At 40.7% G+C, this 23,172-nt stretch overlaps 1 pseudogene; it reads left to right on the forward strand.

The window, feature by feature from the left end:
* The first annotated feature begins 18,599 nt into the window (after nucleotides 1–18,599).
* LOC131912129 (small nucleolar RNA SNORA70) lies at nucleotides 18,600–18,693 on the forward strand (annotated as a pseudogene).
* Nucleotides 18,694–23,172: the final 4,479 nt, after the last annotated feature.

The following is a 23,172-nucleotide window of genomic DNA, read 5'->3' on the forward strand; positions in this document are numbered from 1 at the left end:
GGGTTAGACTTTTGGTGGGGAACCACAACCTGCTGAACAGGATTATCTGGACCGCTCAGCAAGATTATCTAGATATCTTCAAGGGCCTAAACTGCAGATAGGATGTCTGCAGGAGGATACTGCTCTATCCGTTCCAGTTGTCATGGCACATTCCTGAGGTCCTTCCTGGAACTGAGAGTACAGCCAGGTGGTCTGAGATGGTGGCCCTTTCCCTAAGGTAGAGCCTGTAGAGTCAAGTCTAGGCCTTCGCATTGTGAGCTGCCATGTGGGTGCTGGGAATTGAACCCAGGTTCTCTGGAAGAGCAACCAGTGCTCTTCACCACTGAGCCATAGCTCTAGCCCTTAAGAGCTTCTTTTGATGAACAGACTTTTAAATTTAATATAGCCCTGGCACACCCTCTTTTTGTGGTCTTGTGTGGTTGCCTGTTTGTACGGTGAGTAAATCATCTCTTTGCTCATGGCAATGTCAAAAAGATTTCCTCTGTTTTTCCTTAGCAAGCACTATTGTTTGATGTGCAGGCTATCTGGAACTTATTTTTTGTACAGGGTGGGAGATAAGGGTTGAGGTATACTTCTTTTCTAGCAATATGTAATTGATCCAGCACCAATATTTTCCTCATTGCCCTCCATTGCCACCCATAGCGTAAATCAGATAACCACACACACAGTCATACTGTTGCATTTCTCTTCTGTCTGCACAGAAGATTGCCTACCTGCACACAGGAATTACATTGTCCCCACCACCCCAGCAGCCCTAGTGCCTGACAGTGAATGTCCTCCAACTGTATTCTTCAAAGTTGTCTTAAATCTTTCTTATTTATTTTACTTTATGCGTATGAATGTTTTGCCTACACGTATATATGTGCACCATATGCATGCTTGGTACCCATGGAAGTCAGAAAACGGCATCAGATCCTCTGGAACCGGAGCTACAGATGGTTATGAGCTATTGCGTGGGTGCTGGTAATCAAACCTGGGTCTTCTGCAAGAGCAACAAGAGTTCTTCTCTGTCTCTCCAAAGTTTTGTAACGCATCCTCCATCCTTTACAAGTCTGCCTTTTTGGAATTGGCTTTCTGTTTCTATAGAGAAGAAAAAAAATTGCTGGAATTTTTAACTGGGAGTATCTTATTCCAATGGGCTCTAGAAGCTGAAGGTTAAAAAAAAAAAAAGTACCTCTAGAATTTGGAGACATGATCAGAAGAAACAATATTTATTCAGGGGATACTTCATCCTAGTGTTTGCCACATTTTTTTCCTAGGATGCTGTAACTTGGAAGGGGGCACAGTGGTAAACAAGACATGCTTGGCACTGAAGGAGCTGGGTACACTGTTCACCTGGGAGGCTGATGCAGGAGGGTTGGACATTCAAAACCACACAGCCATGCCCTAGCAAAGAAAAGAGACCAGAACTCAAGAGGCAGCTTTACTGTTCTCTGAATTTGACACTGAGAATTTCTAGAGTTGAGGCAGTGTCCATGGGCTCCTGCTTAGCAATGACAGTTTTTCAGTGGGTGATATTAGGCACTCCCTGAGGTACTGTACAGTCATTTGTCCATGTCCTGCTGATGACACCAGGTACTTTTAAAGCTCTTAGTAGATTTTGCTTAGGAAATAGAAGATACAAGACTACTGGATTCTCAGCCTTTGCCATTGAGCACTTTAAAGATTACTGTATTTAATTGACATAATAACCCTATCCAGCAAGAAAATAAATATTATGCCCATTATTTTTTACAAATTAGGAAATTGAGGCTTAATGAGGTTAAGTAATCTGGCCTAGGATCTTATAATAATTTAGCACTGTTAAACACTGAAAGTCAACAGTATAAATGAAAAAAAAAAGATTCAGAGCTGTAATTTAACATCAGCGGTTTAAGAAAGTTATCTCATTGTCCTCTGACATGAATATTATTGGTTACTAGAGGAAAGTAAGTTTGCTACTAAATAAAAGTTAAGGAAAAATTCTCTTCGAAAAAAAAAAAATATTTGTAATTTATGTGGATGTGTTAGTACGTGCACGAGAGTCCAGTTGCCCAAGGAAGCCGGAAGAGTGCATTGGATCTTCTGGACCTAGAGTTACAGATGGTAGTAAGTTACCATGTGCGGCCCAGCAACTGAACTAGGGTCCTCTGCAAGGGCAGTAAGTGCTCTTAATCACTGAGCTGCCTCTCCAGCCCGTAAAAGAAAGTTGAGAAAACCTCAATCATCTCTCACTACTACCTTAGCCATCGTGAGGATTCCAGAAGCTCCATGTAGGCAGGACCTTGACGGACTCACGTGCCGTGGGAATGGTAGATGGAGCTCTTCGGCTTCTGAATCTCCACCAAGTGAAGATCTGTGAAGGCAAACAACAGGAAGCAGAAGAGGGCAGTCAGCACATCTCCGTTTACCTAGCGCTCCATGACACAACTGAGGACCAATGTGTTTCCCTCCAAAGTCCGGCAAGAGCTTTGCATCACTTCCTAATTTTCCTTTTCCCCAATTCTCATTTCCACACCATTTTATATAAATTAACCTGGTGATTAATTTTATGTAAGCCCACAGATCCCTGAATATCGGAACGAGGAGGGTTAGAACTGGAAGCACACCTGCCCTCCCCTGACCTCAGGAAGCCACTTGAACTCCTCTGCCCCATCACAGCTTTGCCATTTCTAGAACATCTCACAAACGGAATCATACAGTCTGGGTCTGGTTTCTTTTCCCTCACATAACAATGTAGAGATCTGCCATTGTCGATGTATCAACAATTCCTTCCCTCTCCTTACTACTGGCCCACATACAGGATATACCACTTTGTGTCTCATTCACCACGGACTTTTTGACAATTATGAATAAAGCCTGTATAAAGATGTGTGGGCTGATTTTATATAGAGATATGGTTTAATTTTGCCAGAATAAATTTGAAGATGTGGAAGTGCTGACATAGAATGTAAATAAGGAAACGTCAAGCTGTTAGCCATAGTAGCCACAACCACAGTGCGCTTCCACCAGCATTGTTTGGGAGGACATTAGAGTCTGTTTCTTAAAAACAGGAAACGTGTTGCACACATTACTCCATTTGTAATGAGATAGATATCCTTTCAATAATACATTTAAAAATCCCTGTGAGAAGCCTTAGTTCAAAGGAAGGAATGATTCTGCCTTTTTTCAAGAGGTAGGGTATATTAGTTACTTTTCTCACCACTGTGATAAAATACTTAACAAAAGCAATTTAAGGAAGAGAGTGTTTGCTCTGGCTCACAGTTTGAGGGTGTAGTCCATCGTGGTGGGGAAATCACCATGGAAAGAGTGGGAGGTAGTGTTCCCCAAAGAAGGAATCGGGTCATAGGAAGGAATGACCAGACCAGGGAGAGACTGAAACACATCAGGGAAAAAACAAATCTTGCATCTATATGTTGAGCATTTGGGAACGGTGATGGAATCATCTGGGCTCCAGAGGGCTTGGGTACCTCCGTCCCTTCAGCCCCGCTGCCCATAGCACACGCAGCAGCCTCTTCCTTGAACCAACTCCACTCCATGCATGTAGCTTTTCCTGGGGAATGGCGCTGGCATCTACAACATCGGGGAGTCTCCACTGCAGCTCAGGCTTCACCTCCACAACGTCGCATGGCCCTGCCACACACTGCCTGTCCTCAGTAGCTCTCCGGAACCGAAATGCAAGATTTCGTGACTCCTTCAGTCTTGCATCTTTCATGTCGGCAAAACCAGTACCATGTGGCATGTGGACAAGGCTGCCAGCTTGAGATGGCACCGGCCTGCCTGAGGTCACAAGCGCAAGAAACGCTTCCCGAGGACCTTGCTTTCCAGGAGCGTTTCCTTCAGCACTCCCAATTCACGCTCTCTTCTTTCAAATTAATTTTCATTTTCACAGGTTGGAACCTTTGGTGGGTAGGGTATTGTCTTCCAGGTGCTTTCCTATTGTCCCAGTGCAGAACAGAAGGTTTCTCTTTAATGATTGGAGAGATGGGTTTTTTTTCCTTCACATTCTCCAGCAGAAACTTTAAACTTGTTCTAGCTCTGTTCCTTGACAAACTGCATATTTTCATTATCTTTCTACTCCATTTATTGCTCTTTTTCACTGTTAACCTGGGTAAGAGTGGTGAGTAATAACCATGCCACGTACTAAGTGCGGTCTTGCCTTCAAATTTCTTCTTTTAAACATATTTTTCCATTACTTTAAAAAAAGATTTATTTTTATTTTAAAATTATGTTATGTGTGCACGTGCACATAGTTGAAGGTGCTTGTGAAGAACAGAAGAAGGCATCAGATTTCCCTGGAGCTGGAGTTATAGGCTATTGTGAGCCACCCAGTGCAGGAGCTGGGAACTGCACACAGTCCCTCTGCAAGAGCACTATGCTGTCTTAATTGATAAGCCATCTCTTTAGCCCCAAGTCTATTGCTCTTAAATTCAGCCTCATCCAGGTTATTAAGACATGGGAAGAATACAGCACGATTATTTGCCAAGACACAACTTGAATGGCCTCTAGCCCAGTTCCCAATAAAGTCCTTGTTCATGTCTGAAACATCATGAACTGGGCCTCCACAGTCTGCGTTTTGTAGTCAGAAGGTTTCTCCAGTTCTGCCCAGCCCTGCAGTCCTGCAGCCGCTTATAAAATAATCATTCAGAGGCTTAATATTATTTACAAACTGTATGGCCTATGGCAGGCTTCTTGCTAGTTAGCTCTTTCATCTTAAATTAACCCATTTTTATTAATCTATGTTTTGCCATGTGTTCAGTGGCTTACCGGTCTGCTGGCATGTTGTTCCTTGGGTGGTAGGCTGGCATCTCCCCAGACTCTGCCTTTCTCTTTCCTATCACTCTTCTTTCCCGCCTGCCTCTAAGCTGCCTTGCCATAGGCCAAAACAGCTTATTTATTAACCCATGGGAATAACATATACTCATAGCACACAGAAAGCTATCCCCCAGCAGCATTTCTCTTATCATGTCTTCCAAGCTCCCAGAAGTCCATCAAGCTCTGCAAACAACATCCAAGGGATATTCTTACCCAAAGTTCCAAACTTTTCCATATTCCTCCCACAAACCAACTCTAGAGGCCTAAGAACCACATGGTCATGTTTATTATAGCCACAGGCCCGCTTCTCAGTATACCAACTTTCTGTATTAATTTTTTCATTGCTGTGATAAATACCTGATAAAAAATCAACTTAAGGGTTGAGAATGTAGCTCATTATGGTGGCAGGAGCTGGAGGTAACTGGGTCATATGGCAACCACGAGTGCTCATGCTCAGATCGCTTTTTTCTTTTCTCTCCATGCAGTGTTCCAGCCCCCAGGTAAGGTGGATCCTCCCATCTCAATAAACCTATTCCAGATAATCTCTCACAAACATGCTAGAGATTTGTTGTCTGGGTGGTTAGTCTAGAGCTGTCAAGTTGACGGTATTAATCATTACAGTACCATTTCAGGAACTCTGGAAAAGATCATTCTAGTTTGGCCAATGTCCCCAATATAAAGCCAGCACACTGTTCCCTCAAGTAACAGATGAATACTCTCTTAATCTCAGCTTCTTTTTTCTTTTTCTTTCTTTTTCTTTTTTTTTTTTTTTGGCACTATCAAATCATTGATGTTTTTTATTAAGTAAATTTAAAATTTTATTTAATTAATTTATTTTACATCCCAACTGTAGTTTCCTCTCCCCACGCCCCCTCCTCTGTTTCCGTTCAGAAAAGGTATCAACAAAACATGGTGTATCAAGTTGCCTTAGGACTAAGCACGGTCCCTTATATTAAGACTTGGCAAGACCAATGTGAGGAATAGGCTCCCAAGAGCCAGCCAAAGTGTTAGGGACAGCCTCTGCTCCCACTGTTAGGAGTCCCACAAATAGTTCAAGCTATACAACTGTTACATAGATGTATAGTATTGGTTTAAATATTAAGGCAACTCCACGTAGTTAAAAGGGAGGTTTGCCACATAGTTAAAAGGGAGGTTTATTTTGTGGGGTAACCTACAAGTGAAGGGATAGGTTACAGGGTCTGGGAAAGGTGTAGCGCAGTCCAGCGGTGTTCTCTGGAGAACTCTGCTCGGTCTATGTCCAGCGTCCAGGATCTAGGAACCAAGAGAGCTCCCTGCTCTGGATCTCGGGTCTTCAGGGGTCCTCTCTCGGCTCTGCCTTGTAGGTGTGATAGTTACCGAAGCCTCAAAGGGGGTGGTATTTCCAGGTCAAAGCTGGAACATCTACCCACTACAGTAGAGGGCTTAGGTCAGTCCATGCATGTTCCCTGGTTGTCGGTTCAGACTCTGTGAGCTCCTATGAGCCAGGTTAGTTTGATTCTGTGGGTTTTCTTGTGATGTCCTTGATCACTCTGGCTCCTACAATCCTCTCTTCAGCAGGTTAATCTCAGTTTCTTATTTGTGAAAAAGAAGTAAGTCAGCCTGAAAGAATTGCTGTGAGGATGCATGCCTCAAACATCAAGCACATGGTACCCAGGAGATTCAGTAGACAGCCCTGCATAGTCATCTCATGAAGCAAGCTTATTTAAAGTCCTAAAATGGCATTTCTCTTTGTTTTTCAAGTTATCTGATTTTGTTAAGATTATTATAGCCAGATGTGGCGGTGCAGGCCTTTAATCCTAGCACTCGGGAGGCAGAGGCAAATGTATCTCTGTGAGTTTGAGGCCAGCCTCTACACAGTGAGTTTCAGGACAAGGAGAACTACATAATGACACCCTATCTCAACACTACCCCGCCAAAGGATTACTATGGCTTGCTATTCTCCCTCCTAGGGTTTTCTCATACATAATACAAACCAGATATTCAAGGGCCAGACTGAGTATATATAAGGGTACTTTTTCCTTTGAGACTGCTTGGTCTAAAACTCAGTATGTAAACCCAGACTGGCCTTGAACTCATGGTAATTCCCTCCTTCAGTCTCCTAAGGACTGGGATTGTAATACCCTCTAATGTTATTCATCAGAGTAAGCCAATCTCCTTATTTTATAAAAATAAAACATTTAGAAACAAACACAATATGGTTAGTATTTATATTTATGACCCTACACTTGAAAATGGGAATATGATTGAAGCAACATGAACAAGTATGTCCACTTTCACTATTCCTACTCAGCATTCACACTGAAGATCCTTGCCAGTGTATTGAGGTATGAGCAGTAGATAAAAGACTTAGAAGTTGGAAAGAAAGGCATAAAACTACCTCTTTATAAAAGACAGAATTATCTACACAGAAAAATCTTAGGGTCTATAAAAATCTTAGGGTCTGGAAGTAGTGAATGGGTTCTCGTGAAGTTATAAGGTCATACAAAGCCAGACAGTGAGGTTCATAGCTATAATCACATGAATAAGGATACTCGGGCATGCTACAAGTTCAAAACCAGCCTGGTCTATATATTGAGCTCCAGTCTAGCCTAGGCTATGAGATTCTGTTTTAAAACAAACCTACATGTAAGACAGAAATTTCTGTAGGCTTTTGTTGTTGTTTATAAATTAACAAAGCTACTCAAAAATTAGTGTGGAAAAAGCAAACAAAAGAAGTTATCAAAACAACTTAAAAAAACAGGTTTAGAAGATTCACACTCCCTATTTTAAGACTTAAATTTTTAATAACCAATACTGAATAATATTAGCAAAAGGGTAGGTATAAAAATCAACAAAATAGAAGATCCAAAAATAGGCCCAATAGTTCAACTGACTTTTGAAAAAAGTGTAATAATAATTTAGTGTAGATCAGTCTTAAAAGGTGACAAAATTGGGGCCAGAAAAAATGGCTCAGTGGTTGTCTTAGTCAGCATTTTATTGCTGTGAAGGGACACCATGACCATAGCAACTCTTATCAAAGAAAGTATTTAGCTGGGGCTTGCTTACAGTTTCAGAGGCTAAGTCTGTTATTGCAGCAGTAGGGAGCACGGCAGCATGTAGACAGACAAGGTGCTGGAGAAGGAGATAGAGCTCTACATCTGGATCTGCAGGCAGAGAGAAAAACACTGGGCCTGGATTCGGCCTCAAAGCCCATCTCCAGTGACACACTTCCTCCATCAAGGTTACCTCTCTTAATAGTGCTATTCCCTGGGGACCAAGCATTCAAACCGATGAGGCTAAGGGGACCTTCCTAATCAAAGCACCACATTCGTTAGAAGAGCACTGGAGGCTTTGGCAGAGGATGCAGGTTTAGCTCCCACATGGCAGCCCACAACCATCTATAACTCTAGTTCCCAGGGAGCTGGCATCTTCTACTGGTCTCAAGGCGCAACAGACATGAGCGTGATGCACATACATGCAAGCAAAATACTCACACATATAAAAAATATAAATAAATCTTTTAAAAAAGATGAATAACTGAATATCCATATGGAACAAATAATAATAACAAAACAAAACAACTTAATTCATTTTCTGCCACATATAAAAGTTGACTTAAGATTAATCACAAACATGAATATAAAATAAAGAAAAGCTAGATAACTTCAAGAATAAAACAAAGGAGAAATTCTTCATGACTTGTTTAGAAGATAATCTTCAGATGCAATTTCAAAAGTATAAGCCATCATGATAACTGGATTTACACAATTAATATATTCTATTTGGAAGACATAATTAAAAATTGTGAAAATGCAAGCCATGAGATGTCCACAATAATATTTGCAAAACCTCTAATGAAGGGTATGCATGCAGAATCTATAAGGTGCACCCAAAACTCAATGATACAAATAACCTGATGGCCAAAGATTTGAATATACTTTCACTAATGAAGACCGCATTACAAATAACACAGAAAAGGAGCTCACTATTAGTCACTGGAGAAATGAACATTAAAAGCCTAGTGTTAGAACATGGCTATTAAAACAGACAACATAGCATGGTTCTGTCTAGAAAAGAAGGGAAGAGGCAAGAAGTCTTAAAATCACACGTGAGGGGCTGGAGAGATGGCTCAGAGGTTAAGAGCACCGACTGCTCTTCCAGAGGTCCTGAGTTCAATTCCCAGCACCCACATGGTGGCTCACAGCCATCTGTAATGAGATTTGGCACCCTCTTCTGTATACATAATAAATAAATCTTAAAAAAAAATCACACATGGAAGGGCGCATGAAGCAGCTGAACTTCTCATTTACTATACCACACCATAATGGGGGGAAATGCAGTGTGGCCTGGCTACTATGGGAAATAGTCTGACAATTCTTTATAAAGTTAGGTGTGCCCATATTATATACACGAGCAATTCCACACCTCGGCATTTATTCCAACACAATAAAAATATGCTTCCCCCCAAAATAAAAATATGCCTCCCAACAAACTAAAAATATCAAATAACAACAAACTCAGCCCACACATCGTTATATAGGTTTTATTCATAGTTTCCAAAAAACCGGAAGCAATCCATGTGTTCATCAGTGGCAAATGGAAACTCGAGGTGGTATATCCGGTGTATGGGACAGCAGGAAGGAGAAGGAGGAAACCGTCAAGGCGCCAATAGTGGTCAATCCGCAAGTTGCTATGTGAGGTAAAAGAAACCAGACACAAAGCCTCCCCTGTCGCATGATGGTCCAGAAATGGCAAAGCTACAACGGGGTAGAGTAGTTCGTTGGTTCTTTGGGTTCAGGGGAGGGTCAGTTCTGACGCCTGCGAAAGGGGGCTTGAAAACATGTTCGATGTGGTAATACTTGATCCCGAGTGTGGTGTGGTGACACCGCTGCTCTCATTGGCCAGTGCTCGGTGAACCGTTCACACTGTGGGGTCACAGGGTTTGAGTCCAGTGCTCCGTGAACCGTTCACACTGTGGGGTCATGACGCTTGAGCCCAGGGCTCGGTGAACCGTTCACACTGTGGGGTCATAGAGCTTGAGCCCAGTGCTCGGTGAACTGTTCACACTGTGGAGTCACAGGGCTTGAGCCCAGTGCTTGGTGAACTGTTCACACTGTGGAGTCACAGGGCTTGAGCCCAGTGCTCGGTGAACCGTTCACACTGTGGGGTCATGCATGGAGTTTGAGCCCAGTGCTCAGTGAACTGTTCACACTGTGGGGTCACAGGGCTTGAGCCCAGTGCTCCGTGAACCGTTCACACTGTGGGGTCATAGGGCTTGAGCCCAGTGCTCGGTGAACCATTCACACTGTGGAGTCACAGGGTTTGAGCCCAGTGCTCGGTGAACCACTCACACTGTGGAGTCATAGGGCTTGAGCCCAGTGCTCGGTGAACTGTTCACACTGTGGAGTCATGCATGGAGCTTGAGCCCAGTGCTCGGTGAATTGTTCACACTGTGGAGTCATAGGGCTTGAGCCCAGTGCTCGGTGAATTGTTCACATGTGGAGTCACAGGGTTTGAGCCCAGTGCTCGGTGAACTGTTCACACTGTGGGGTCATGCATGGAGCTTGAGCCCAGTGCTCAGTGAACCGTTCACACTGTGGAGTCATGGCGCTTGAGCCCAGTGCTCGGTGAACTGTTCACACTGTGGAGTCATGGATCTTGAGCCCAGTGCTCGGTGAACTGTTCACACTGTGGGGTCATAGGGCTTGAGCCCCTACATTCCAAATGCTGTGTCCTTCAGTCCACAGTGAATGAGAGTTCTCACTGCTGTTAGACATGGTTTCTTTTCTCAATGCCTTATGGAACGTGTGGGTCTTTGTAGAAGATACTTCAAACAGATTAGAAGGAATCACAAATGACAGATCACTCAGTAAAAGGGTGACAACCACTCTCTGAAATAAGACAAGAGACCATCCTAAGGAGAATATGTATGTATCTTGATTTTGCTTCCCCAGACTTAAAAAAAAAAGCGCATTTATTTATGTCTTGTGTGTGCACGTGCACTCGCTTGCACACTCATTTGCACACTCACTTGCACACTCACTTGCACAGGTGCAGGTAAGTCAACTTGTTCTTCCTATCATGTCGGTTCCAGGAACTGAACTCAAGCTGCCAGCCTTGGCAACAAACACCTTTACCCACTGATTCATCTCACCTGCTCTCCCTGAGACTTTCTCAGGGAACACTAACCAAAGCAATTGTTTCAAGAAAACCTAGAGGGCTGGAGAGATGGTTCTGTGGTTAAAAGCACATACTGCTCTTGCAGAGGCCCCAAGTTCAATTCTCAGAATCTGTCATGGAACAGCTCATAACTACCTGTAACTTCAGGGAGATCCAATGCTTCTGGCCTTCACACACACACACACACACACACACACACACACACACACACTTACTTTAAAAATAATACTAATAAAAACAACTTTCCTGTAGTAAAAGCTAGTTAGCCCTCCTTTAGAGGCAGGGATTTAAGGATGACCATGACAGGCACTGTGGACTCTAAGATTCCTGAGAGTTGGGGGAGGATGATGTCAAGAGATGGGAGGGTAAGAAAATTATTATTATTGAAACCTTGGAGGATATAATATGATTAGTGTTATTATAATACTTCTTAGCCAGGCATGGTGGCGCACGCTTTTAATCCCAGCACTCAGGAGGCAGAGGCAGGTGGATCTCTGTGAGTTCGAGGCCAGTCTGGTCTATAGAGTGAGTTCTGGGACAGCCAGAGCTGTTACACAGAGAAACCCTGTCTTGAAAAACCAAACAAAACCAAACCAGAACAAAACTCTAAAAGATTCACTTTTGAGTCCCTGAGTGCAGTGCCAGGCAGCCTCTAAGATTTTTATTTTAGTTTCTAAGTAGGAACTTGGGGTCCACAAGTGGTTAGTCACATGTGCAACAGCTATAAACTTAACTGAGAAGCAATCTGTGTCAGTAAAATCAAAATTCACAATTACAGGATTCTTGCATTTGGTTGAAACGGCATGTATAAAACATATTTTCTCTGAATGCTTTTCAATGGCCTCTGGAAACGATGTCTTTGTCATCGCCACGGTACACTTGAGAAAACGAGACTTAGAGAGAATATCTGTAGCCCAAGGTCATAAAAGAGGAAGCAGGTGGGAGGGGGGCTTGACCCCGGTTTCCTCCATTCCTCGTTCTCTCCCACCTCCATTCAGTTAGCAAATTCTTACTGGCTATTTATTATATTCCAGGCACTTCCCTAATAAAAGGGCTCTTTATAAGAACAGCAAAGTGAAAAGTATCCACCCATGCCTTTTTTTATAATCCATTTTATAAATCTCCTGAACTTCAGTGCATGCTGAGAAGGCACTACAGCTTATCTGTGTAACTTTTTGGTGATCTTCACTATTATTAAGATAAAAATTAACTTTTAAAGAAAAGTTAGTGTGCAAACACTCAGCCAACTGCGCTACATTTGATACTGTTAAAAAAAATGTGATTTTACCTTTGGATGAATGCTGTCTAAAAAGGTTCTAAATACTCCTTTTCAATCAATCTTGCTATAACTGATTATGCTATTAGAAAAGACGATGTTCTACTTAGAACTGAAAATAAACTCTAATAACTGAAAATTGCCACTTTATATTTCCCTTAATAATAAATCATACAATTATTTGAGCATCTTTAACAAAAAATGAGATAACTTTTCACTCGGAGAATAGTGAGCTACTATAATGCATACAGTCGTATTGGCTACCGTGACGGCTACCTCCTGGTGGTCAACTTGACTCTTTTTGGCATGAACTACAGTCCAGAAACGGAGGGCACATCCGTGAGAGTTTCTGCTTGGTTCGAAGTGGGTGGATCCACTTCTAGTCTGGACCTTTGAGGTGGGATGACACAGGCTTTCGATCTGGATCTGGGGGCAGATGACGCACCTTTAATCTGGGCTACACTTTCTGCTCGAAGTCTGTATCAGGATGTGGAAGAAGAAGGAGGATTTTCTCTTTGCCTGCTTGCTCTCACCTTGCTAGCACCTCCATCCCTTCACTGACATAAGAGCCACATTCTTCAGGATTCCAGCATGTACAGAAGACCAGAGGAGACATCCCGCCTTGTGGGACTGAGCAACTGCTAGATTCTTGGACTTTCTGTTCACAGCCTGCCATTGTTGGAATATATATATGTTATATAAGTGTATATATATGTATAAAGAGGGAGAGGGAGAGAGAGAGATTCACCTAAGTTCTGTGATGCTAGAGAATCCTAACACAGCTACTCTCTTGTTACCATGTTTTATATAGGTAGAATGAAGATTTGAAGATTTTTGCGTATCTCAATCCCCAGGACCCAGACGGTAGAAGGAGAGAACCCACACCAGTGAGTTGTATCTCCACATGACATGCTGGGCCCACATACAAATAAATAAAGAAGCAAATGTGATTTCGTCATGACGCAGACACAGAGGCTCAGCAATACAACCTTACAGCCTGACCTCCAGGACCAGAACCAGACGAAAGTGGAGTGAGAGAACCACCTTTACCAAGCTGTTCCCAGACCTCCACATGGGCACGGAGCACACCAGTGCCCACACAGAGATCATCTACGCTCTTATGCACTAAAAATAAATAAATATTTAATTAAAAATTGTCAAAACTGTAAGAAATTCTGATGCCAGTTCTACAGAACAGCTTTCTTTCTCTTCTTTCTTTCTTTCTTTCTTTTCTTTCTTTCTCTTCTTTCTTTCTTTCTTTCTTTCTCTTCTTTCCTTTCTTTTTCTCTCTCTCTTATGAATTTTCTTTCTTTTATTTTTTCCTTTCATTAGAAACATATTTTTTTTCCTCGCCTGATTACAGTTTCCCCTCCCTCTACTCTTCCCAGTTCCTCCCCACCTCCCCTCCCTTCTAGATCCACTCCTTTTCTGTCTCTCGTTAGAAAACAAACAGACTTCAAAGGGATAATAATAAAATAAAATACAGTCAGACAAAACAAAAACTAACACATTGGAATCAAGCGAAACAAATAAACAGAAGGAAGAGAGGCCAAGAGAAGGCACAAGAAACCAGAGACCCTGCATGTTCGCACTCGGCAATCTCACAAAAACACTGAACTGGAAGCCATTAGTATACACGCGGAGACTCGGTGCAGACCCGGGCAGGCCCTGTGCGTGCATGCTGCCGCAGTCTGTGTGTGCATGCTGCCGCAGTCTGTGCGTGAATTCATGTGAGCTTTGATCATGTTGATTTAGGAGGCTTGTCTTCTTGCTGTCCTCCATCCCTTCCGGTTCTTACACTCTTTCTGCCTCTTCTTCCGCAGGGTTCCCTGATCCCTGAGAGGAAGGGTTTGATGGAGACATCCCTTTTAGGGCTGAGTTGGAACAGCTTTCTTAAATTAAAAAAAAAAATTAATTAATAAATAAAATTATTTTTTGAGACACGGTTTCTCTGCATTGCCCTGCCTGTCCTAGAACTTGATCTGTAGACCAGACTGGCCTTGAACTCAGAGATCCACCTGTCTGAGTGCTGGGATTAAATGCATGTACCACCACCCCCGGCTTAAAATATTTATTTATTTAGATGGATCTCATGTAGCCCAGGCTAACTTCAAATTCTCCACGTAGTTGAGAATGACCTTGAGCACCTGACCCTCCTGCGTCCATCTCCTCATGCTGAGCTTACAGGAGTGGATCACCGTATCTGCTTTGGGAGATGCCGGAGATGAAACCTGGAGCTTTGCACACGCGGAGCAAACACTCCGCCAACTGCGCTACATACTTGGCTTTCTTTGCCGGTGCGGAGACTCTGCTCAGGGGGTTGCTATGCAAAGCACACACTCCATTGAGCCGTATGCATAGCCCTGGCGGCTTTTTTCTTTCTTTCTTTTTAAAGATTTATTTATTTTTACTTTTTTTTTTTAATGTGTATGGGTGTCTTGTGCGCTCCATGTGCATGCACTGCCCACACAGGCCAGAAGAGGGTATGGGATCCCCTGCAACTGGGGTTCAGAAGGTTGTGAGCCACCATGTTGGGGCTGGGAATCAAACCGCTGGTCCTTTGAGAGAAGCAGCGGGTGCTCTTAAAACTACTGAGCCCGCCGGGCGGAGGTGGCACACGCCTTTAATCCCAGCACTCGGGAGGCAGAGGCAGGCGGATCTCTGTGAGTTCGAGGCCAGCTTGGTCTCCAAAGCGAGTTCCAGGAAAGGCGCAAAGCTACGCAGAGAAACCCTTTCTCGAAAAACCAAAAAAAAAAAAAAAAAAAAAAACAAAAAACAAAAAAAAAAAACAAAAAAAAAACTACTGAGCCCTCTTTCCCACCCACGGAGACGTTTCCTAAAAACCACCTTAGGAATCATATTGATACTGTATGTTTAAATCTGACCAAGACTTAATATTATTTTCTAGAATTCTAATAAAGGGAACCAAGAAAAGGCTTAAGCAAATACAATTAACTTGTCTTTAAACCATTTACGTCAATGGACAGACACTTGTTGGCTGAGGTAAATATTTGAGTCTGTTACTTATGAGACATGCTGGCTGCCTCCACGTGGCAGGATGTTTGCTTTCAAAATGACTACCTTCCTATAGTTGCTCTTGATTTTAACTTAACAGACTATTATTATGACTCAGCTTAAACATTAAATGCCACTGTCTCTATAAACAGACAAATATTGATCATAGCAACTTAGAAATAAAGAAATAAAAAGTGAATTGTAAATTAATTTAAAAGTATCAGTTTGAAGATTCTCTTTAATCATTGGTTAAAACATCTCACAAAAGATGTATCCTTATATTTTTATTTACATCCATTTTGTTACCAAAACCATCTAGGGGCTGGAGAGATGGCTTAGAGGTTAAGAGCACCAACTGCTCTTCCAGAGGTCCTGAGTTCAATTCCCAGCACCCACATGGTGGCTCACAACCATCTGTAATGAGATCTGGCGCCCTGTTCTGTATACATAATAAATAAATAAATCTTTTAAAAAAAAATCTAAGGTAATTTTCAAAAACTATAACAATGTATGTAGAATATATTTTTCCTATGGTTATTACTAATAAATAAAAAAATCAGTATTTCCCAATATTTCTAGTGCATATTGCTAAAAGAAAGACTTAATTAAATTTTTTCTTAGATTCACCTATTTTATGTTATATTTGAGTATTCTGCCTGTATGTGTGTATGTGCACCCCATGTATGCCTGATGCCTAAGGTAGTCAGAAGAGGGCATTGGATCTTCTGGAATCGGAGTTATGGGTGGTTGGGATCCACCGTGTGAGTGCTGGGAACTGAACAGGTATTAACTGCTGAGCCAACCCTCTAGCCCAAAAACGACAGGTTTGCAAAGGAGAATGTATATTGTCTAAAGTAATTTATGGAACAAAACCTGTCTCTTTCGTTGGTGCCCGTGGTCTTAGGAAACTGTTCTTCATTTTTATCCACAAATACATGTATGACACTATTATTGTTTTAGAAAAACTAACAATTTTCTTCTACTATTTAAGAAATATATATATTTATATATTATACTTGGGCCTGTATATGTCATATATTATATATCATTGGTATATATTTACCTATTATACTCGGGCTTCATTTAAAATTCTCTGTCTTGAGTTAAGAAAAGTTTATGAGGGCCAGGCATGGTGGCGCACGCCTTTAATCCCAGTACTTGAGAGGCAGAGGTAGGCAGATCTCTGAGTTTGAGGCTAGCCTGGTCTACAGAGTGAATTCCAGCACAGCTGGGGCTACCCAGAGAAATTCTGTCTCATAAATAAAAATAAAAAATTAAGAACATTTCACTGTTTTTTTTAAAAAGCAAAGAAAAGCTTATTTCATTTTCTGGCTGTTGAGAAAACAAGTACCACAAAAACAGATACATCTTTCCTACTGTTTATTCTGTGCATTCAGTTTTTTCTCTTTGTTTCATTAGTTTATTAAGGTTTAAAATATAATGTAATTTCTTCAAATGTTACATTCTAAATTAGAATTGTTTTCTTTGTGCTTCTGGGGATTTATCCAGGGCCGTGTGCTTGCTAAGTAAGCATAGTCCCAAGCCCAGGCTAGAGGCATCTGTGCAAGCGTTTTCTGTGCAAGTGTTTTCTGTGCAAGCGTTTTCTGTGCAAGCATTTTCTGTGTGAGCATTTTCTGTGCAAGCGTTTTCTGTGCAAGCGTTTTCTGTGCAAGCATTTTCTGTGCAAGCATTTTCTGTGCGAGCGTTTTCTGTGCGAGCGTTTTCTGTGCGAGCATTTTAAGTGCGAGCATTTTCTTTTTTTTTTTTTTTTTTTTTTTTTTTTGGTTTTTCGAGACAGGGTTTCTCTGTGTAGCTTTGCGCCTTTCCTGGAACTCACTTGGTAGCCCAGGCTGGCCTCGAACTCACAGAGATCCGCCTGGCTCTGCCTCCCGAGTGCTGGGATTAAAGGCGTGCGCCACCACCGCCCGGCTAAGTGCGAGCATTTTCTGTGCGAGCATTTTCAATGCAGTTCAGAGTGTCTGGGATCTCTCCACTCCTGCCCCATACATTTTCATCCATCCGTATTACTATTATTCTCTGAAATTTTTATTTCTTGACCTGGATTTTATAGAGAACTATAAATAAGATTTAAATTATTATTTTATGATGATTTTAAGGTACTCCAAATGATAAAGACCTATTTCTATCAACACACACACACACACACACACACACACACACACTCACACACACAAGCCTGTGGAGTTGAGTAATTACGTAAATACTGGTAATAGAGGTCCAGGTTTCTAATTTCACAGACTAAATTGACTATATAATACAATTCCCCGTTTCACCCTGTTAACAGTTAACAATATTTTCTTGGTATTTTATTACATTAAAAAGATTTTATGGGCCCGGGGATGTAGCCCAGTGCAGAGTACTTACCTAGCCTGCGTGTTCCTCAGTTTGAACCCCAGCTCCAGGCAGGAGAAGAAAAAAGAAAAGGAAAAGATTTTGTAAAATTTGCCTCAACCCAATCTCTTTCCTTAAAATGTGGATGAAAATGCTCGCACTGAAAATGCTTGCACAGAAAATGCTCGCACAGAAAATGCTCGCACAGAAAATGCTTGCACAGAAAATGCTCGCACAGAAAATGCTTGCACAGAAAATGCTTGCACTGAGAATGCTCGCACAGAAAATGTTTGCACTGAGAATGCTTGCACAGAAAATGCTTGCACAGAAAATGCTTGCACAGAAAATGCTTGCACTGAGAATGCTCGCACAGAAAATGTTTGCACTGAGAATGCTTGCACAGAAAATGCTTGCACAGAAAATGCTTGCACAGAAAATGCTTGCACAGAAAACGCTTACACAGAAAATGCTTGCACAGAAAACGCTTGCACAGAGGCCTCTAGCCTGGGCTTGGGACTATGCTTACTTAGCAAGCACACGGCCCTGGATAAATCCCCAGAAGCACAAAGAAAACAATTCTAATTTAGATTGTAACATTTAAAGAAATTACAACACTATATTTTAAACCTTAATAAACTAATGAAACAAAGAGAAAAAACTGAATGCACAGAATAAACAGTAGGAAAGATGTATCTGTTTTTGTGGTACTTGCTTTCTCAACAGTAAAAAAAAAATTTTTTTTGAAGTTAGTATAATGATGCAAAGGTTGTTCAGAAAAATTCTATCTATGCAAGAAATTTGAGAAAGTGGAACTACTAAGGTTTCCTACAAATTACTTTTTTGGCTGAACTGCTTACAAAATTGTTTCAAGTCTATGTTTTATTTTGGAAGGAGAAATAGAATATAGATTTTGTTGAAAATAACATATTCATTAATAATCATAATTAAAATATTAAGTTCTAAGCCAGTATTACTTTAAATTGTATATGTATTTCAAAACATTCTAAAACTTTTATTGACTGTTAACAGCCGTCTCGTTGGTAATGTATATAACCTGTTGCTTCTACAGGTTGCTCTAAAGCACCTTGGAAACCTTGGTGAGGGAGGTCATGAGGTCATCAAGTCCATCTTCATCAAGCTGCAGAGTACGGACTTGTGATGGAGGTTCTTTGTAGAGCCAAGTTCAAGTTCCCTGGCCACCAGAAGATCCCCATCTTGAAGAAGTGGGGCTTCAGCAAGCTTAATGTAGATGAATTTGGAGATATGGTCGCCAAACTCATCTCTGATGGCTGTGGGGGTCAAACACATCCCGGTTGTGGTTCCCTGGAAAGGCAAGCTCTGCATGCCTGAGGGCTTCCACCGAAGAATTAATTCCTCTACACCCCACCAAATCAGGCTCATTAATAAATTTCACATCTATTCTGAAACACCCCCCCCCCTTTTTTTTTTCCTAGACCTTTCTTTGCTAAGCTCTTTAAAAGTCATTTGCATGTTTGTGGGTTTGTTTTTAGCTGTGTTAGGGATTGAATCCAGGGCCTTGCATGAATGAGCTAAGCAAGTGCTCTGTTGCTGAGCTACACCCCCAGTCTCTTTTAAAATTGAATTTTCTTTTAAATGCTTATTTTAAGTGAGTTCAAAGTACGTTTAACATAGTCCTTTTAGTGTTTATAATGCATTTATTCAAAACATCCTTTCTACATGTAATTTTCCTGCCAGAATGTATCGTTTGATAAGTGAGTATAGTCAACTCTTGCAGTTTATAAACAAGGACAGAGTCTCGTCATCTGCGTTTTAATCCATAAAACATTCCTTTCCCTTTTCTCGTTTTGTTTTGATTTACCTTTGAAAGTTAAATTCTCTTGATTAAAATAAATGAGGTATTTACACTTTAATTTTTTTTTTTTTTTTTTTGGTTTTCGAAACAGGGTTTCTCTGTGTAGCTTTGCGCCTTTCCTGGAACTCACTTGGTAGCCCAGGCTGGCCTCGAACTCACAGAGATCCGCCTGCCTCTGCCTCCCGAGTGCTGGGATTAAAGGCGTGCGCCACCACCGCCCGGCTACACTTTAAATTTTAATGTGTGAAAAGCATGCTCTCAAAATACAAACTTTAAAAATTATTGCTATAGGCAACCATATTACCTGGCATAGGCCTGTTTGTGGTTTTGCTGGAATTCATGGATCTGACTAAAATTCCAATTTCTGAGGCCTGAGAATATTTCTAGAAGCAAAGAGGAAAAATACTGTCAGACAGTCCCTGCTGTGGTTGAGATATGGAACACCTGGAAACCGAAGGGTTTCTGAACACCATAGATGATGACCCACCCAGTTCACCTTGAATGTTACCACGATGCTCTGTGGGAACCAGCGAGCTCTGATCTTTCTCCTTCCTGCTTCCACCCACTTCCTTACTTTCTATTTCTCTCTCTTCCTTTCTCTCTTCTTAAAAATCTCCTAACAATGTAATGAACAGGCTGTACTCACAAGGAATTTGATATATTCATCAGCATGAACTTGTCTCCACAAGTCTGTGCTTCATTTTTTGTTCTCTTTTAGCTCAACCATGGGTCATTCACAAATGACCGAATCAAAATGACGTTGGAAACTGAAGCTGTGATCTTTAAAATTTAAGGAGAGAGAGAGAGAGAGAGAGAGAGAGAGAGAGAGAGAGAGAGAGAGAGAGAGAGAAACCTTGCTATTGAGGGCCTATGGTTTTTTTGTTTTTTTCTTGTCTAAGTGTTCTATTTCATCTATTTTATAGAAATTGCTAGGTGACTGACCAACTCCTGATTGTCACAGCTGTCCCCTGGTGATGGAAATAAAAACAATGTTGTTTCTGGAGTAAACTTGCTTTTAATCATTTTTTTTAAGGAAATAGCAGTCACTTAGGCCACGTGATGAGTTTAAAGACAAACTAGTGTTTCCTATTTGTGCAGAAATTCCAAGACTTAAAATTCTGCCCTTTCTTTTCTCCTTGAATGATGCATGAATATTCTTTTTCTTATTTCTTCCTAGTTTCTTCACCTTGTAATTAAAATTTGCCTTCATCTTTTGACAAACGGCATTTGCTCGTCCACTTCCTTCTCACGAAACATTTCCTCCTTTCTCTTTCACAGCGTTGGCATCTGTGGCTCATGTATTCCCACGTAACTGAGCCGCTCTGCTTCAGAGTAAGGACTTGGGCACCATTATTGTTATGTTACCCTGTCCCTAAAGGGAAGAAATTATTTATTAATATGTAGAAAGTCTGTCTGAAAGGTCTTTCTTATTTCCTACACTGATGAGTTACAAAGACCCGATACTAGAAATATGTAACTTGATGTTCATGTGTGCCCCTTTCATTTTACAGTCGTCTTATTCTTCCTTTAGTAGCTAACAAAACTGTGCATGGCACCAGCGACAGCAGTCCCCACATGTCGCTTCAGACATGCAAAAGATTTCCTGTCACTGTCTTGACTATAGAACTCTCTATTTCCAAAGTTTTAACAAAATTAGCATCCTTCTTTCAGAAAAGGCCTTAAGATGTTGCCTTAAAAAAAAAATTCTTGCCGGGCGGTGGTAGCGCACGCCTTTAATCCCAGCACTTGGGAGGCAGAGCCAGGCGGATCTCTGTGAGTTCGAGGCCAGCTTGGGCTACCAAGTGAGTTCCAGGAAAAGGCGCAAAGCTACACAGAGAAACCCTGTCTCGAAAAAACAAAAAAACAAAAACAAAAAAATTGTTATCAACGTAATGCTTTGGCTTTTTTGAATCTTAGATTTAATCTATTTAATTTTCCTTATTGTTCAATTTTGAAGTTATTATACTTTACATGTATTCATTTAATAATAAGAAAACAGTTCAAAATTGTGAAAAATCTTATCAAAATGGAAATTAAGCAATTTAGTATTTAATTTCAATATCTTAAATTAAAATTTCAAGGAGAAAACCCAAAATACTTGTGCAAAATCATAATCATGGCTTTTTCTGAGTGTTTTAAGAGAAAGTTTTATCATGGATTTCTACTTCTGTGGTTCCAATTTTTTTAAAGTTACCTCACATCTCACTTTTCCTCCCATTTTTGACTCTGACTCCATTGAAGTAAACTTGCATGTTGTTCTTAAATCTACATATACAGACTAAACTAGACCACCTTGAGGAAAACTGTTATATGCTTCTAAATTAATTATTGTAGCAATGGCCACTTTAAAAATTATTTGAGATTTCATTTTATATATTAACTCAAAAATAAAAGCTTTAGTATCTCCTCTTAATACCCAGGTTACTTGAACTCTATGATCCTGAATGTGCAAAAATCTGACCATTCAAATCTCTAGGCCCAATTTGTGCCTGACCAAGTTAAGATACTTAATAAAATAAATGTGTGTGGATAGTCTTATAAACCGTACTGAAATGCTTTTGACCTAAACTCTTCAAAGGTCGTATATATCAGTTAAATGTTTCTTTCAACTGTCTGGTTGTGATAAGGTTAGCAGAAAAAAAAACCCAATAAATTCCATTTTTATTAGTGGATTTTTCAAGAGTTTATTATAATTAACCATCAAAGACAACGTATTGGGAATAATAAGCAAAATGGTTTCTTTTGTATGGGTAGCCTTTACATGCTTGTTGCCTTCTCTCTCCTTAGAAAACGAGCAGGTTGTTTGATGGGCCGGAATCAAACAGACCTTCTTTCCCATAGTCTGGCAAACTTTTGGATATCTTGTAGGTCTCCCCGAATGTTAGTTTTGATTTCTTGCCCGGAGATGTCTAATGGCCTCTTTAATCTACAAGAATACTTTCTCTCAGCTTGCTTTGCACAAAAGCAAAAGTACTTGCTCACCTAAAAATTGTTGGTTTTTTTTTTTTTTAATTCATAAAACTAACAAACATACAGCAATAAGGCCTTTGGAGAAGGCTGAACACAGAGATCACATTAAAGCCCTGGTCGCTTGCCATTATAATGGCAGTGCAGTGGCCAACATTCAGCTGTTAAAACAACAGCCTGTTGAAAGGATACACTGTGCTCTGAAACTCTAAAACATTGTTTAAAATGATGTTCTTTAGTTCTTGAAATAACTTCTAGGTTCCTAAATAGCAAAACAAATTTATCAGTACCTGATACTTCAATATTTGTAACAATAGGGCAAGCCACATTGTTGACATGAAGATATTTAAATATTGTTATTTTCAGCTCCCTAAAACTGCTCTTTTAAAACGCCCTTTGAGGTCAGATACAGTCTTTGAGTGAGTCTGCAAAAATTTGTAAAGTTTAATGGAAGTTTCAAAGCTGTTTTCAGCCATGGAAGCAAAAATTTTAAGTTCTTATTTGCTCACTTTCAGAATGTTATTCAGTTTTTCTAACAATATAAAATGCATTGATTTTATGACTGTGGTTGAGGAAGTCTACAGCATGAATTTAATGATCATGTTTCTATACATTGCCACAGTTTATCAAAGGCACACATGTTTATTAAATGAAATATTTAATCCTGTGCCTTCACCAAAGAGAATAAAAAGAAATTGACCTGTAGTAAGAAAATCCAAATTTTAGCATGAGAAAACATTATGGTTTAACTTTTTTGTGAGAACTGGAAATGTAC

This window comes from Peromyscus eremicus, chromosome 5, assembly GCF_949786415.1.
Source record: "Peromyscus eremicus chromosome 5, PerEre_H2_v1, whole genome shotgun sequence".
In the NCBI taxonomy this organism is placed as follows: Eukaryota; Metazoa; Chordata; class Mammalia; order Rodentia; family Cricetidae; genus Peromyscus; species Peromyscus eremicus.